A 17,498-nucleotide genomic window follows, 5' to 3' on the forward strand; every position below is an offset into this window, starting at 1 on the left:
AACATAGGTGTGGTTGGAGTGTTTAGATGTAAGAAACAACGACTAGCAAGTTGGTAATGTTTGAGACCTGTTATGAAATTTGATCATGACAGTTGCAATATTGAGTTTTTGGAGTTTTGTATGAGCCAGGTGATGAGAGTAAGACCCGTGACTGTTTAAATTAGGAAGAGAGTAGAAGGTGCTTGCAGACACTATTGCAGATGCAGAGAGAAAAGGAAAGTGTTGTTGCAGTGAAAGTTGCAGTATATGTAAGGTGTGCAGAAAGTGTAATTGATGGCCCTTCCAATTGAGGTATACATGCTGATTGTTGTTTGGAGCGAAAAGCTCCCACATATATCCAACATTATAGAAATTATGTTAATTTACGACGTGTGTCGAAATGATGTAGATACCTGATGTGAGGTGAAATTTAGGATGGAGGCGTGTGTGTGTGAGGACGTGGCCCTCTCCCAAGCTATAGAATTAATTATTTCAGTTATGTGTGGTGGAGAATAATGATAGTGAGGAATTATTTATGTGTGACGGGATAAGAAGTTTTATTGGTGCCCCTATTTGGCAAATGAGTTGTACTGATGTTGAGAACAGGAAATGTTAAAAATGTAGATGATGAAGGTGAAACTTGATGTTGGTAATGGAGAGTCGCTTTGTGGAGTGTGATTGTGTTAGTATTAAAATTTATAGAAGTTATAAAGAGTCCACTTGTGGAGCGGTTATTAGCTATTGTGAAGTGAAATACAGTGAACACTAGTAATTAAAGAGACACTTGAGTGACCCTTGGTTATTGATAAGATTGTAAAGAAGGTTTATATTGTGTCTGGTTATTTTGTTTGTTGTGGCTTAGTGTGTTGGAGGTAGAAAGCTGTAGGAAGTGCAGTCCCTTAATATTTCGAATAAGAGAGGAAATGGTATAGTGGAGACATGTAACGTGTGAGAGAGTGTGTATGAAGTAGTTGGTATGTGCGTGATGTGGAGGTTTATGAAGTTGGAGTAACGTGGTAATTAGAAATGATGAAGGTAATGAAGTAGTGATGTTCTGGTTTTCGAAAGAATGGAATAACCGATGGTGTATGGTTTGAAGTAGATTTAAAAACCTGAGTATGGTGAAGTTGATGTTAAATTTTGTAAAGGTGGTATAATATGAGGTTGAAGAATGGTGCAGAGAAGAAAAAAAAAGGCTGTGTCAGTGTAGAGATTAATGTTTAGATGAGGAAATAAAGCAGTACCCCAGAGAAAATGTAAAAAAGTTAGGAATGAGATGTGGTAGTGAAGAGGTGTGAAGAAGTGAAGTCGAATTGCTGAGTTTGGTGGTGAATGGTTTGTGAACTAGTGTTGCCCCTGTATGTCCTGCCTACAAGATTTGAGTTTGGACAGTTAGTGATACGGTGATCTAGTAGTGTGTGTGACTTGACGAAATGATAATCCATAGAGGTGAATATGTATTGTCCCAGAGAGTAAAATATTTTTAGAAATTGGTAGAGACATGTACGAATAGATGACCAATCAAATAATAATTCACTTTGGATGAGGTAGCGAGGATGAGGGAATTGAAAGCGAGTATAGAAAGTAAAAAAGAGAAAAAATGGATGTTGGTTTGATTGTTATGAAAGAAATTTTGTTCCCCCTGTAGACTGATCCCCTAAAAATTAGGATAGTTGATAAGGGTTTATAGGTTTATTCTCAAAATATTTGGAATGTAGGTGATGTGTATGAGCTGAAAACACTGAAAAGAGAGTATTTTGTGAGAATGGAGTTTATAGGGTATGAGGTGGAGATTCCCATTGCCCAGGCAATTCATATTCCTTGGATGTCCCTTGTGTGAGCTGGTAGCATGTTGGAGATATGAATGTAAATGAAAAAGTAGGTATAGGTGCAGTTGACACCCTATGTATAGCAGAGTAGCAGGAGACCTGAGTTGAGCAGAAATGTGGATGATTTATAATAATTGTTTGCGAGTTAATCGTAGGTGCCCTGTGAAAAGAGGGAAGTCTGACTGAAGGTAGTATATCCAAGAGTAGAGTGAGTGATGATGTGTTGATAAAGGCAATGTGGGTACAATGTTTAAAAGAGAGATTGGAAGAAGGCATAGGTTTAAGCAAAGTGAGAGTGAGTCCCAAAAGTTCTTAGGGGTGAATGAACATAGGTGTGGTTGGAGTGTATAGATGTAAGAAACAACGACTAGCAAGTTGGTAATGTTTGAGACCTGTTATGAAATGTGATCATGAGAGTTGCAATATTGAGTTTTTGGAGTTTTGTATGAGCCAGGTGATGAGAGTAAGACCCGTGACTGTTTAAATTAGGAAGAAAGTAGAAGGTGTTTGCAGACACTATTGCAGATGCAGAGAGAAAAGGAAAGTGCTGTTGTAGTGAAAGTTGCAGTATATAAAAGGTATACAGAAAGTGTAATTGATGGCCCTTCCCATTGAGGTATACATGCTGATTGTTGTTTGGAATGAGAAGCTCCTACGTAAATCCAACATTATAGAAATTATGTTAATTTACGATGTGTGTCGAGATGATGTAGATACCTGATGTGAGGTGAAATTTAGGATAGAGGCATTTGTCTGTGAGGACTGGCCCTTTCCCAAGCTACAGAATTAATTATTTCAGTTATATGTGGTGGAGATTAATGATAGTGAGGATTTATTTATGTGTGACGGGATAAGAAGTTTTATTGGTACCCCTATTTGGCAAATGAGTTGTACTGATGTTGAGAACAGGAAATGTTAAAAATGTAGATGATGAAGGTGAAACTTGATGTTGTTAATGGAGAGTCGCTTTGTGGAGTGTGATTGTGTTAGTATTAAAATTTATAGAAGTTATAAAGAGTCCACTTGTGGAGCGGTTATTAGCTATTGTGAAGTGAAATACAGTGAACACTAGTAATTAAAGAGCCACTTGAGTGACCGTTGGTTATTGATAAGATTGTAAAGAAGGTTTATAATGTGTCTGGTTATTTTGTTTGTTGTGGCTTAGTGTAAAAGTATTTACCCTTTGAGATGTGTTATGGAGGTAGAAAGGTGTAGGAAGAACAGTCCCTTAATATTTCGAATACGAGAGGAAATGATATAGTGGAGACATGTAACGTGTGAGAGAGTGTGTATGACGTAGTTGGTATGTGCGTGATGTGGAGGTTTATGAAGTTGGAGTAACGTGGTAATTAGAAATGATGAAGGTAATGAATTAGTGATGTTCTGGTTTTCGAAAGAATGGAATAACCGATGGTGTATGGTTTGAAGTAGATTTAAAAACCTGAGTATGGTGAAGTTGATGTTAAATTTTGTAAAGGTGGTATAATATGAGGTTGAAGAATGGTGCAGAGAAGAAAAAATAAAGGCTGTGTCAGTGTAGAGATTAATGTTTAGATGAGGAAATAAAACAGTACCCCAGAGAAAATGTAAAAAAGTTAGGAATGAGATGTGGTAGTGAAGAGGTGTGATGAAGTGAAGTCGAATTGCTGAGTGTGGTGGTGAATGGTTTGTGAACTAATGTTGCCTTTGTACGTCCTGCCTACAAGATTTGAGTTTGGACAGTTAGTGATATGGTGATCTAGTAGTGTGTGTGACTTGACGAAATGATAATCCATAGAGGGAATATGTATTGTCCCAGAGAGTAAAATATCCTTAGAAATTGGTACAGAGATGTACGAATAGAAGACCAATCAAATATTAATTCACTTTGGACGAGGTAGCGAGAATGAGGGAATTGAAAGCGAGTATAGAAAGTAAAATAGAGAAAAAATGGATGTTGGTTTGATTGTTATGAAAGAAATTTTGTTCCCCCAGTAGATTGATCCCTTAAAATTAGGATAGTTGATAAGGGTTTATAGGTTTATTCTCAAAATATTTGGAATGTAGGTGATGTGTATGAGCTGAAAACACTGAAAAGAGAGTATTTTGTGAGAATGGAGTTTATAGGGTATGAGGTGGAGATTCCCATTGCCCAGGCAATTCATATTCCTTGGATGTCCCTTGTGTGAGCTGGTAGCATGTTGGAGATATGAATGTAAATGAAAAAGTAGGTATAGATGCAGTTGACACCCTATGTATGGCAGAGAACGAGGGGACCTCAGTTGAGCAGAAATGTGGATGATTTATAATAATTGTTTGCGAGTTAATCGTAGGTGCCCTGTGGAAAGAGGGAAGTCTGACTGAAGGTAGTATATCCAAGAGTAGAGTGAGTGATGATGTGTTGATAAAGGCAATGTGGGTACAATGTTTAAAGGAGAGATTGGAAGAAGGCATAGGTTTAAGCAAAGTGAGAGTGAGTCCCAAAAGTCCTTAGAGGTGAATGAACATAGGTGTGGTTGGAGTGTATAGATGTAAGAAACAACGACTAGCAAGTTGGTAATGTTTGAGACCTGTTATGAAATGTGATCATGAGAGTTGCAATATTGAGTTTTTGGAGGTTTGTATGAGCCAGGTGATGAGAGTGAGACCCGTGACTGTTTAAATTGGGAAGAGAGTAGAAGGTGTTTGCAGACACTATTGCAGATGCAGAGAGAAAAGGAAAGCGTTGTTGTAGTGAAAGTTGCAGTATATGTAAGGTGTACAGAAAGTGTATTGATGGCCCTTCCCATTGAGGTATACATGCTGATTGTTGTTTGGAACGAGAAGCTCCCACGTAAATCCAACATTATAGAAATTATGTTAATTTACAATGTGTGTCGAAATGATGTAGATACCTGATGCGAGGTGAAATTTAGGATAGAGGCATTTGTGTGTGAGGACTGGCCCTTTCCCAAGCTATAGAATTAATTATTTCAGTTATATGTGGTGGAGATTAATGATAGTGAGGATTTATTTATGTGTGACGGGATAAGAAGTTTTATTGGTGCCCCTATTTGGCAAATGAGTTGTACTGATGTTGAGAACAGGAAATGTTAAAAATGTAGATGATGAAGGTGAAACTTGATGTTGTTAATGGAGAGTCGCTTTGTGGAGTGTGATTGTGTTAGTATTAAAATTTATAGAAGTTATATAGAGTCCACTTGTGGAGCGGTTATTAGCTATTGTGAAGTGAAATACAGTGAACACTAGTAATTAAAGAGCCACTTGAGTGACCGTTGGTTATTGATAAGATTGTAAAGAAGGTTTATAATGTGTCTGGTTATTTTGTTTGTTGTGGCTTAGTGTAAAAGTATTTACCCTTTGAGATGTGTTATTTAGGTAGAAAAGTGTAGGAAGAACAGTCCTTTAATATTTCGAATACGAGAGGAAATGATATAGTGGAGACATGTAACGTGTGAGAGAGTGTGTATGACGTAGTTGGTATGTGCGTGATGTGGAGGTTTATGAAGTTGGAGTAAGTGGTAATTAGAAATGATGAAGGTAATGAAGTAGTGATGTTCTGGATTTCGAAAGAATGGAATAACCGATGGTGTATGGTTTGAAGTAGATTTAAAAACCTGAGTATGGTGAAGTTGATGTTAAATTTTGTAAAGGTGGTATAATATGAGGTTGAAGAATGGTGCAGAGAAGAATAAAAAATGTTGTGTCAGTGTAGAGGTTAACGTTTAGATGAGGAAATAACACAGATCCCCAGAGAAAATGTAAAAAAATTAGGAATGAGATGTGGCAGTGAAGAGGTGCGATGAAGTGAAGTCGAATTGCTGAGTTTGGTGGTGAATGGTTTGCGAACTAATGTTGCCTTTGTACGTGCTGCCTACAAGATTTGAGTTTCGACAGTTAGTGATACGGTGATCTAGTAGTGTGTGTGACTTGACGAAATGATAATCCATAGAGGGAATATGTATTGTCCCAGAGAGTAAAATATCCTTAGAAATTGGTAGAGAGATGTACGAATAGAAGACCAATCAAATAATAATTCACTTTGGACGAGGTAGCGAGAATGAGGGAATTGAAAGCGAGTATAGAAATTAAAATAGAGAAAAAATGGATGTTGGTTTGATTGTTATGAAAGAAATTTTGTTCCCCCAGTAGATTGATCCCTTAAAATTAGGATAGTTGATAAGGGTTTATAGGTTTGTTCTCAAAATATTTGGAATGTAGGTGATGTGTATGAGCTGAAAACACTGAAAAGTGAGTATTTTGTGAGAATGGAGTTTATAGGGTATGAGGTGGAGATTCCCATTGCCCAGGCACTTCTTAATCCTTGGATGTCCCTTGTGTGAGCTGGTAGCATGTTGGAGATATGAATGTAAATGAAACAGTAGGTATTGGTGCAGTTGAGACGCAATGTATGGCAGAGTAGGAGGAGACCTGAGTTGAGCAGAAATGTGGATGATTTATAATAATTGTTTGCGAGTTAATCGTAGGTGCCCTGTGAAAAGAGGGAAGTCTGACTGAAGGTAGTATATCCAAGAGTAGAGTGAGTGATGATGTGTTGATAAAGACAATGTGGGTACAATGTTTAAAAGAGAGATTGGAAGAAGGCATAGGTTTAAGCAAAGTGAGAGTGAGCCCCAAGAGTTCTTAGAGGTGAATGAACATAGGTGTGGTTGGAGTGTTTAGATGTAAGAAACAACGACTAGCAAGTTGGTAATGTTTGAGACCTGTTATGAAATTTGATCATGACAGTTGCAATATTGAGTTTTTGGAGTTTTGTATGAGCCAGGTGATGAGAGTAAGACCCGTGACTGTTTAAATTAGGAAGAGAGTAGAAGGTGCTTGCAGACACTATTGCAGATGCAGAGAGAAAAGGAAAGTGTTGTTGCAGTGAAAGTTGCAGTATATGTAAGGTGTGCAGAAAGTGTAATTGATGGCCCTTCCAATTGAGGTATACATGCTGATTGTTGTTTGGAGCGAAAAGCTCCCACATATATCCAACATTATAGAAATTATGTTAATTTACGACGTGTGTCGAAATGATGTAGATACCTGATGTGAGGTGAAATTTAGGATGGAGGCGTGTGTGTGTGAGGACGTGGCCCTCTCCCAAGCTATAGAATTAATTATTTCAGTTATGTGTGGTGGAGAATAATGATAGTGAGGAATTATTTATGTGTGACGGGATAAGAAGTTTTATTGGTGCCCCTATTTGGCAAATGAGTTGTACTGATGTTGAGAACAGGAAATGTTAAAAATGTAGATGATGAAGGTGAAACTTGATGTTGGTAATGGAGAGTCGCTTTGTGGAGTGTGATTGTGTTAGTATTAAAATTTATAGAAGTTATAAAGAGTCCACTTGTGGAGCGGTTATTAGCTATTGTGAAGTGAAATACAGTGAACACTAGTAATTAAAGAGACACTTGAGTGACCCTTGGTTATTGATAAGATTGTAAAGAAGGTTTATATTGTGTCTGGTTATTTTGTTTGTTGTGGCTTAGTGTGTTGAAGGTAGAAAGCTGTAGGAAGTGCAGTCCCTTAATATTTCGAATAAGAGAGGAAATGGTATAGTGGAGACATGTAACGTGTGAGAGAGTGTGTATGAAGTAGTTGGTATGTGCGTGATGTGGAGGTTTATGAAGTTGAAGTAACGTGGTAATTAGAAATGATGAAGGTAATGAAGTAGTGATGTTCTGGTTTTCGAAAGAATGGAATAACCGATGGTGTATGGTTTGAAGTAGATTTAAAAACCTGAGTATGGTGAAGTTGATGTTAAATTTTGTAAAGGTGGTATAATATGAGGTTGAAGAATGGTGCAGAGAAGAAAAAAAAAGGCTGTGTCAGTGTAGAGATTAATGTTTAGATGAGGAAATAAAGCAGTACCCCAGAGAAAATGTAAAAAAGTTAGGAATGAGGTGTGGTAGTGAAGAGGTGTGAAGAAGTGAAGTCGAATTGCTGAGTTTGGTGGTGAATGGTTTGTGAACTAGTGTTGCCCCTGTATGTCCTGCCTACAAGATTTGAGTTTGGACAGTTAGTGATACGGTGATCTAGTAGTGTGTGTGACTTGACGAAATGATAATCCATAGAGGTGAATATGTATTGTCCCAGGGAGTAAAATATTTTTAGAAATTGGTAGAGACATGTACGAATAGATGACCAATCAAATAATAATTCACTTTGGATGAGGTAGCGAGGATGAGGGAATTGAAAGCGAGTATAGAAAGTGAAAAAGAGAAAAAATGGATGTTGGTTTGATTGTTATGAAAGAAATTTTGTTCCCCCTGTAGATTGATCCTCTAAAAATTATTATAGTTGATAAGGGTTTATAGGTTTATTCTCAAAATATTTGAATTGTAGGTGATGTGTATGAGCTGAAAACACTGAAAAGAGAGTATTTTGTGAGAATGGATTTTATAGGGTATGTGGTGGAGATTCCCATTGCCCAGGCAGTTCTTATTCCTTGGATGTCCCTTGTGTGAGCTGGTAGCATGTTGGAGATATGAATGTAAATGAAAAAGTAGGTATAGGTGCAGTTGATGCCCTATGTATGGCAGAGTAGGAGGAGACCTGAGTTGTGCAGAAATGTGGATGATTTATAATTATTGTTTGCGAGTTAATCGTAGGTGCCCTGTGAAAAGAGGGAAGTCGGACTGAAGGTAGTATATCCAAGAGTAGAGTGAGTGATGATGTGTTGATAAAGGCAATGTGGGTACAATGTTTAAAAGAGAGATTGGAAGAAGGCATAGGTTTAAGTAAAGTGAGAATGAGCCCCAAGAGTTCTTAGAGGTGAATGAACAAAGGTGTGGTTGGAGTGTATAGATGCAAGAAACAATGACTAGCAAGTTGGTAATGTTTGAGACCTGTTATGAAATTTGATCATGAGAGTTGCATTATTGAGTTTTTGGTGTTTTGTATGAGCCGGGTGATGAGAGTAAGACCCGTGACTGTTTAAATTAGGAAGAGAGTAGAAGGTGTTTGCAGACACTATTGCAGATGCAGAGAGAAAAGGAAAGTGTTGTTGTAGTGAAAATTGCAGTATATGTAAGGCGTACAGAAAGTGTAATTGATGGCCCTTCCCATTGAGGTATACATGCTGATTGTTGTTTGGAACGAGAAGCTCCCACGTAAATCCAACATTATAGAAATTATGTTAATTTACGATGTGTGTCGAAATGATGTAGATACCTGATGTGAGGTGAGATTTAGGATAGAGGCATTTGTGTGTGAGGACTGGCCCTTTCCCAAGCTATAGAATTAATTATTTCAGTTATATGTAGTGGAGAATAATGATAGTGAGGATTTATTGATGTGTGACGGGATAAGAAGTTTTATTGGTACCCCTATTTGGCAAATGAGTTGTACTGATGTTGAGAACAGGAAATGTTAAAAATGTAGATGATGAAGGTGAAACTTGATGTTGGTAATTGAGAGTCGCTTTGTGGAGTGTGATTGTGTTAGTATTAAAATTTATAGAAGATATAAAGAGTCCACTTGTGGAGCGGTTATTAGCTATTGTGAAGTGAAATACAGTGAAGACTAGTAATTAAAGAGACACTTGGGCGACCCTTTGGGTATTGATAAGATTGTAAAGAAGGTTTATAATGTGTCTGGTTATTTTGTTTGTTGTGGCTTAGTGTAAAAGTATTTACCCTTTGAGATGTGTATTGGAGGTAGAAAGGTGTAGGAAGTACAGTCCCTTAATATTTCGAATACGAGAGGAAATGGTATAGTGGAGACATGTAACGTGTGAGAGAGTGTGTATGAAGTAGTTGGTATGTGCGTGATGTGGAGGTTTATGAAATTGGAGTAATGTGGTAATTATAAATGATGAAAGTAATGAAGTAATGATGTTCTGGTTTTCGAAAGAATGGAGTAACCGATGGTGTATGGTTTGAAGTAGAGTTAAAAACCTGAGTATGGTGAAGTTGATGTTAAATTTTGTAAAGGTGATATAATACGAGGTTGAAGAATGGTGCAGAGAAGAAAAAAAAAGGTTGTGTCAGTGTAGAGGTTAATGTTTAGATGAGGAAATAAAACAAATCCCCAGAGAAAATGTAAAAAAATTAGGAATAAGATGTGGTAGTGAAGAGGTGTGATGAAGTGAAGTCGAATTGCTAATTTTGGTGGTGAATGGTTTGTTAACTAATGTTGCCTTTGTACGTCCTGCCTACAAGATTTGAGTTTGGACAGTTAGTGATACAGTGATCTAGTAGTGTGTGTGACTTGACGAAATGATAATCCATAGAGGGAATATGTATTGTCCCAGAGAGTAAAATATCCTTAGAAATTGGCAGAGAGATGTACGAATAGAAGACCAATCAAATATTAATTCACTTTGGATGAGGTAGCGAGGATGAGGGAATTGAAAGCGAGTATAGAAAGTGAAAAAGAGAAAAAATGGATGTTGGTTTGATTGTTATGAAAGAAATTTTGTTCCCCCTGTAGATTGATCCTCTAAACATTAGGATAGTTGATAAGGGTTTATAGGTTTATTCTCAAAATATTTGGATTGTAGGTGATGTGTATGAGCTGAAAACACTGAAAAGAGAGTATTTTGTGAGAATGGAGTTTATAGGGTATGAGGTGGAGATTCCCATTGCCCAGGCAATTCTTATTGCTTGGATGTCCCTTGTGTGAGCTGGTAGCATGTTGGAGATATGAATGTAAATGAAATAGTAGGTATAGGTGCAGTTGATGCCCTATGTATGGCAGAGTAGGAGGAGACCTGAGTTGAGCAGAAGTGTGGATGATTTATAATAATTGTTTGCGAGTTAATCGTAGGTGCCCTGTGAAAAGAGGGAAGTCTGACTGAAGGTAGTATATCCAAGAGTAGAGTGAGTGATGATGTGTTGATAAAGGCAATGTGGGTACAATGTTTAAAAGAGAGATTGGAAGAAGGCATAGGTTTAAGTAAAGTGAGAATGAGCCCCAAGAGTTCTTAGAGGTGAATGAACGAAGGTGTGGTTGGAGTGTATAGATGTAAGAAACAATGACTAGCAAGTTGGTAATGTTTGAGACCTGTTATGAAATTTGATCATGAGAGTTGCATTATTGAGTTTTTGGTGTTTTGTATGAGCCAGGTGATGAGAGTAAGACCCGTGACTGTTTAAATTAGGAAGAGAGTAGAAGGTGTTTGAAGACCCTATTGCAGATGCAGAGAGAAAAGGAAAGTGTTGTTGTAGTGAAAATTGGAGTATATGTAAGGCGTACAGAAAGTGTAATTGATGGCCCTTCCCATTGAGGTATACATGCTGATTGTTGTTTGGAACGAGAAGCTCCCACGTAAATCCAACATTATAGAAATTATGTTAATTTACGATGTGTGTCGAAATGATGTAGATACCTGATGTGAGGTGAAATTTATGATAGAGGCATTTGTGTGTGAGGACTGGCCCTTTCCCAAGCTATAGAATTAATTATTTCAGTTATATGTGATGGAGATTAATGATAGTAAGGATTTATTTATGTGTGACGGGATAAGAAGTTTTATTGGTACCCCTATTAGGCAAATGAGTTGTACTGATGTTGAGAACGGGAAATGTTAAAAATGTAGATGATGAAGGTGAAACTTGATGTTGGTAATGGAGAGTCGCTTTGTGGAGTGTGATTGTGTTAGTATTAAAATTTATAGAAGTTATAAAGAGTCCACTTGTGGAGCGGTTATTAGCTATTGTGAAGTGAAATACAGTGAACACTAGTAATTAAAGAGACACTTGAGTGACCCTTGGTTATTGATAAGATTGTAAAGAAGGTTTATAATGTGTCTGGTTATTTTGTTTGTTGTGGCTTAGTGTAAAAGTATTTACCCTTTGAGATGTGTTATGGAGGTAGAAAGGTGTAGGAAGAACAGTCCCTTAATATTTCGAATACGAGAGGAAATGATATAGTGGAGACATGTAACGTGTGAGAGAGTGTGTATGACGTAGTTGGTATGTGCGTGATGTGGAGGTTTATGTAGTTGGAGTAACGTGGTAATTAGAAATGATGAAGGTAATGAAGTAGTGATGTTCTGGTTTTCGAAGGAATGGAATAACAGATGGTGTATGGTTTGAAGTAGATTTAAAAACCTGAGTATGGTGAAGTTGATGTTAAATTTTGTAAAGGTGGTATAATATGAGGTTGAAGAATGGTGCAGAGAAGAAAAAAAAAGGCTGTGTCATTATAGAGGTTAATGTTTAGATGAGGAAATAAAGCAGTACCCCAGAGAAAATGTAAAAAAGTTAGGAATGAGGTGTGGTAGTGAAGAGGTGTGAAGAAGTGAAGTCGAATTGCTGAGTTTGGTGGTGAATGGTTTGTGAACTAGTGTTGCCCCTGTACGTCCTGCCTACAAGATTTGAGTTTGGACAGTTAGTGATACGGTGATCTAGTAGTGTGTGTGACCTGACGAAATGATAATCCATAGAGCGAATATGTTTTGTCCCAGAGAGTAAAATACCCTTAGAAATTGGTAGAGAGATGTACGAATAGAAGACCAATCAAATAATAATTCACTTTGGATTAGGTGGCGAGTATGAGGGATTTGAAAGTGAGTATAGAAAGTAAAAAAGAGAAAAATGGATGTTGGTTTGATTGTTATGAAAGAAATTTTGTTCCCCCTGTAGATTGATCCTCTAAAAATTAGGATAGTTGATAAGGGTTTATAGGTTTATTCTCAAAATATTTGCAATGTAGGTGATGTGTATGAGCTGAAAAACACTGAAAAGAGAGTATTTTGTGAGAATGGAGTTTATAGGGTATGAGGTGGAGATTCCCATTGCCCAGGCAATTCTTATTCCTAGGATGTCCCTTGTGTGAGCTGGTAGCATGTTGGAGATACGAATGTAAATGAAAAAGTAGGTATTGGTGCAGTTGACACGCTATGTATGGCAGAGTAAGGAGGAGACCTGAGTTGAGCAGAAATGTGGATGATTTATAATAATTGTTTGCAAGTTAATTGTAGGTGCCCTGTGAAAAGAGGGAAGTCAGACTGAAGGTAGTATATCCAAGAGTAGAGTGAGTGATGATGTGTTGATAAAGGCAATGTGGGTACAATGTTTAAAAGAGAGATTGGAAGAAGGCATAGGTTTAAGTAAAGTGAGAATGAGCCCCAAGAGTTCTTAGAGGTGAATGAACGAAGGTGTGGTTGGAGTGTATAGATGTAAGAAACAATGACTAGCAAGTTGGTAATGTTTGAGTCCTGTTATGAAATGTGATCATGAGAGTTGCATTATTGAGTTTTTGGTGTTTTGTATGAGCCAGGTGATGAGAGTAAGACCCGTGACTGTTTAAATTAGGAAGAGAGTAGAAGGTGTTTGAAGACCCTATTGCAGATGCAGAGAGAAAAGGAAAGTGTTGTTGTAGTGAAAATTGGAGTATATGTAAGGCGTACAGAAAGTGTAATTGATGGCCCTTCCCATTGAGGTATACATGCTGATTGTTGTTTGGAACGAGAAGCTCCCACGTAAATCCAACATTATAGAAATTATGTTAATTTACAATGTGTGTCGAAATGATGTAGATACATGATGTGAGGTGAAATGTAGGATGGAGGAGTGCGTGCGTGAGGACGTCGCCCCTTCCCAAGTCATGGAATTAATTGTTTCAGTTATATGTGGTGGAGAATAATGATAGTGAGGAATTATTTATGTGTGACGGGATAAGAAGTTTTGTTGGTACCTTTATTTGGCAAATGAGTTGTACTGATGTTGAGAACAGGAAATGTTAAAAATGTAGATGATGAAGGTGAAACTTGATGTTGGTAATGGAGAGTCGCTTTGTGGAGTGTGATTGTGTTAGTATTAAAATTTATAGAAGTTATAAAGAGTCCACTTGTGGAGCGGTTATTAGCTATTGTGAAGTGAAATACAGTGAAGACTAGTAATTAAAGAGACACTTGAGTGACCCTTGGTTATTGATAAGATTGTAAAGAAGGTTTATATTGTGTCTGGTTATTTTGTTTGTTGTGGCTTGGTGTAAAAGTATTTACCCTTTGAGATGTGTTATGGAGGTAGAAAGGTGTAGGAAGAACAGTCCCTTAATATTTCGAATATGAGAGGAAATGATATAGTGGAGACATGTAACGTGTGAGAGAGTGTGTATGACGTAGTTGGTATGTGCGTGATGTGGAGGTTTATGTAGTTGGAGTAACGTGGTAATTAGAAATGATGAAGGTAATGAAGTAGTGATGTTCCGGTTTTCGAAGGAATGGAATAACCGATGGTGTATGGTTTGAAGTAGATTTAAAAACCTGAGTATGGTGAAGTTGATGTTAAATTTTGTAAAGGTGGTACAATATGAGGTTGAAGAATGGTGCAGAGAAGAAAAAAAAAGGCTGTGTCAGTGTAGAGGTTAATGTTTAGATGAGGAAATAAAGCAGTACCCCAGAGAAAATGTAAAAAAGTTAGGAATGAGGTGTGGTAGTGAAGAGGTGTGAAGAAGTGAAGTCGAATTGCTGAGTTTGGTGGTGAATGGTTTGTGAACTAATGTTGCCCCTGTATGTCCTGCCTACAAGATTCGAGTTTGGACAGTTAGTGATACGGTGATCTAGTAGTGTGTGTGACTTGACGAAATGATAATCCATAGAGGGAGTATGTATTGTCCCAGAGAGTAAAATATCCTTAGAAATTGGTAGAGATATGTGCAAATAGAAGACCAATCAAATAATAATTCACTTTGGATGATGTAGCGAGGATGACGGAATTGAATGCGAGTATAGAAAGTGAAAAAGAGAAAAAATGGATGTTGGTTTGATTGTTATGAAAGAAATTTTGTTCCCCCTGTAGATTGATCCCCTAAAAATTAGGATAGTTGATAAGGGTTTATAGGTTTATTCTCAAAATATTTGGATTGTAGGTGATGTGTATGAGCTGAAAACACTGAAAAGAGAATATTTTGTGAGAATGGAGTTTATAGGGTATGAGGTGGAGATTCCCTTTGCCCAGGCAATTCTTATTGCTTGGATGTCCCTTGTGTGAGCTGGTAGCATGTTGGAGATATGAATGTAAATGAAAAAGTAGGTATTGGTGCAGTTGATGCCCTATGTATGGCAGAGACGGAGGAGACCTGAGTTGAGCAGAAATGTGGATGATTTATAATAATTGTTTGTGAGTTAATCGTAGGTGCCCTGTGAAAAGAGGGAAGTCTGACTGAAGGTAGTACATCCAAGAGTAGAGTGAGTGATGATGTGTTGATAAAGGCAATGTGGGTACAATGTTTAAAAGAGAGATTGGAAGAAGGCATAGGTTTAAGTAAAGTGAGAATGAGCCCCAAGAGTTCTTAGAGGTGAATGAACGAAGGTGTGGTTGGAGTGTATAGATGTAAGAAACAATGACTAGCAAGTTGGTAATGTTTGAGACCTGTTATGAAATTTGATCATGAGAGTTGCATTATTGAGTTTTTGGTGTTTTGTATGAGCCAGGTGATGAGAGTAAGACCCGTGACTGTTTAAATTAGGAAGAGAGTAGAAGGTGTTTGAAGACCCTATTGCAGATGCAGAGAGAAAGGGAAAGTGTTGTTGTAGTGAAAATTGGAGTATATGTAAGGCGTACAGAAAGTGTAATTGATGGCCCTTCCCATTGAGGTATACATGCTGATTGTTGTTTGGAACGAGAAGCTCCCACGTAAATCCAACATTATAGAAATTATGTTAATTTACGATGTGTGTCGAAATGATGTAGATACCTGATGTGAGGTGAAATTTAGGATAGAGGCATTTGTGTGTGAGGACTGGCCCTTTCCCAAGCTATAGAATTAATTATTTCAGTTATATGTGGTGGAGATTAATGATAGTGAGGATTTATTTATGTGTGACGGGATAAGAAGTTTTATTGGTACCCCTATTTGGCAAATGAGTTGTACTGATGTTGAGAACGGGAAATGTTAAAAATGTAGATGATGAAGGTGAAACTTGATGTTGGTAATGGAGAGTCGCTTTGTGGAGTGTGATTGTGTTAGTATTAAAATTTATAGAAGTTTTAAAGAGTCCACTTGTGGAGCGGTTATTAGCTATTGTGAAGTGAAATACAGTGAACACTAGTAATTAAAGAGACACTTGAGTGACCCTTGGTTATTGATAAGATTGTAAAGAAGGTTTATAATGTGTCTGGTTATTTTGTTTGTTGTGGCTTAGTGTAAAAGTATTTACCCTTTGAGATGTGTTATGGAGGTAGAAAGGTGTAGGAAGAACAGTCCCTTAATATTTCGAATACGAGAGGAAATGATATAGTGGAGACATGTAACGTGTGAGAGAGTGTGTATGACGTAGTTGGTATGTGCGTGATGTGGAGGTTTATGAAGTTGGAGTAACGTGGTAATTAGAAATGATGAAGGTAATGAATTAGTGATGTTCTGGTTTTCGAAGCAATGGAATAACCGATGGTGTATGGTTTGAAGTAGATTTAAAAACCTGAGTATGGTGAAGTTGATGTTAAATTTTGTAAAGGTGGTATAATATGAGGTTGAAGAATGGTGCAGAGAAGAAAAAAAAAGGCTGTGTCATTGTAGAGGTTAATGTTTAGATGAGGAAATAAAGCAGTACCCCAGAGAAAATGTAAAAAAGTTAGGAATGAGGTGTGGTAGTGAAGAGGTGTGAAGAAGTGAAGTCGAATTGCTGAGTTTGGTGGTGAATGGTTTGTGAACTAGTGTTGCCCCTGTACGTCCTGCCTACAAGATTTGAGTTTGGACAGTTAGTGATACGGTGATCTAGTAGTGTGTGTGACTTGACGAAATGATAATCCATAGAGGTGAATATGTATTGTCCCAGAGAGTAAAATATCGTTAGAAATTGGTAGAGATATGTGCAAATAGAAGACCAATCAAATAATAATTCACATTGGATGATGTAGCGAGGATGACGGAATTGAATGCGAGTATAGAAAGTGAAAAAGAGAAAAAAATGGATGTTGGTTTGATTGTTATGAAAGAAATTTTGTTCCCCCTGTAGATTGATCCTCTAAAAATTAGGATAGTTGATAAGGGTTTATAGGTTTATTCTCAAAATATTTGGATTGTAGGTGATGTGTATGAGCTGAAAACACTGAAAAGAGAGTATTTTGTGAGAATGGAGTTTATAGGGTATGAGGTGGAGATTCCCATTGCCCAGGCAATTCTTATTCCTTGGATGTCCCTTGTGTGAGCTGGTAGCATGTTGGAGATATGAATGTAAATGAAAAAGTAGGTATAGGTGCAGTTGATGCCCTATGTATGGCAGAGTAGGAGGAGACCTGAGTTGAGCAGAAATGTGGATGATTTATAATAATTGTTTGCGAGTTAATCGTAGGTGCCCTGTGAAAAGAGGGAAGTCTGACTGAAGGTAGTATATCCAAGAGTAGAGTGAGTGATGATGTGTTGATAAAGGCAATGTGGGTACAATGTTTAAAAGAGAGATTGGAAGAAGGCATAGGTTTAAGTAAAGTGAGAATGAGCCCCAAGAGTTCTTAGAGGTGAATGAACGAAGGTGTGGTTGGAGTGTATAGATGTAAGAAACAATGACTAGCAAGTTGGTAATGTTTGAGACCTGTTATGAAATTTGATCATGAGAGTTGCATTATTGAGCTTTTGGAGTTTTGTATGAGCCAGGTGATGAGAGTAAGACCCGTGACTGTTTAAATTAGGAAGAGAGTAGAAGGTGTTTGAAGACCCTATTTCAGATGCAGAGAGAAAAGGAAAGTGTTGTTGTAGTGAAAATTGCAGTATATGTAAGGCGTACAGAAAGTGTAATTGATGGCCCTTCCCATT

General features: G+C 37.5%; 2 long non-coding RNA genes across 2 annotated transcripts; both read left to right on the top strand.

The window, feature by feature from the left end:
• The first annotated feature begins 615 nt into the window (after positions 1-615).
• LOC124570804 lies at positions 616-3,723 on the top strand. Its single transcript, XR_006971734.1, has 2 exons — positions 616-801; positions 2,934-3,723. It is a non-coding gene; the product is annotated as an uncharacterized LOC124570804 (long non-coding RNA).
• A 3,336-nt stretch (positions 3,724-7,059) lies between these two features.
• Positions 7,060-10,167, top strand: LOC124570582. The gene is made up of 2 exons (XR_006971732.1): positions 7,060-7,245; positions 9,379-10,167. It is a non-coding gene; the product is annotated as an uncharacterized LOC124570582 (long non-coding RNA).
• The last annotated feature ends 7,331 nt before the right edge of the window (positions 10,168-17,498 follow it).

The sequence above is a fragment of the Schistocerca americana genome, chromosome 1 (genome assembly GCF_021461395.2).
Source record: "Schistocerca americana isolate TAMUIC-IGC-003095 chromosome 1, iqSchAmer2.1, whole genome shotgun sequence".
Taxonomy (NCBI): domain Eukaryota; kingdom Metazoa; phylum Arthropoda; class Insecta; order Orthoptera; family Acrididae; genus Schistocerca; species Schistocerca americana.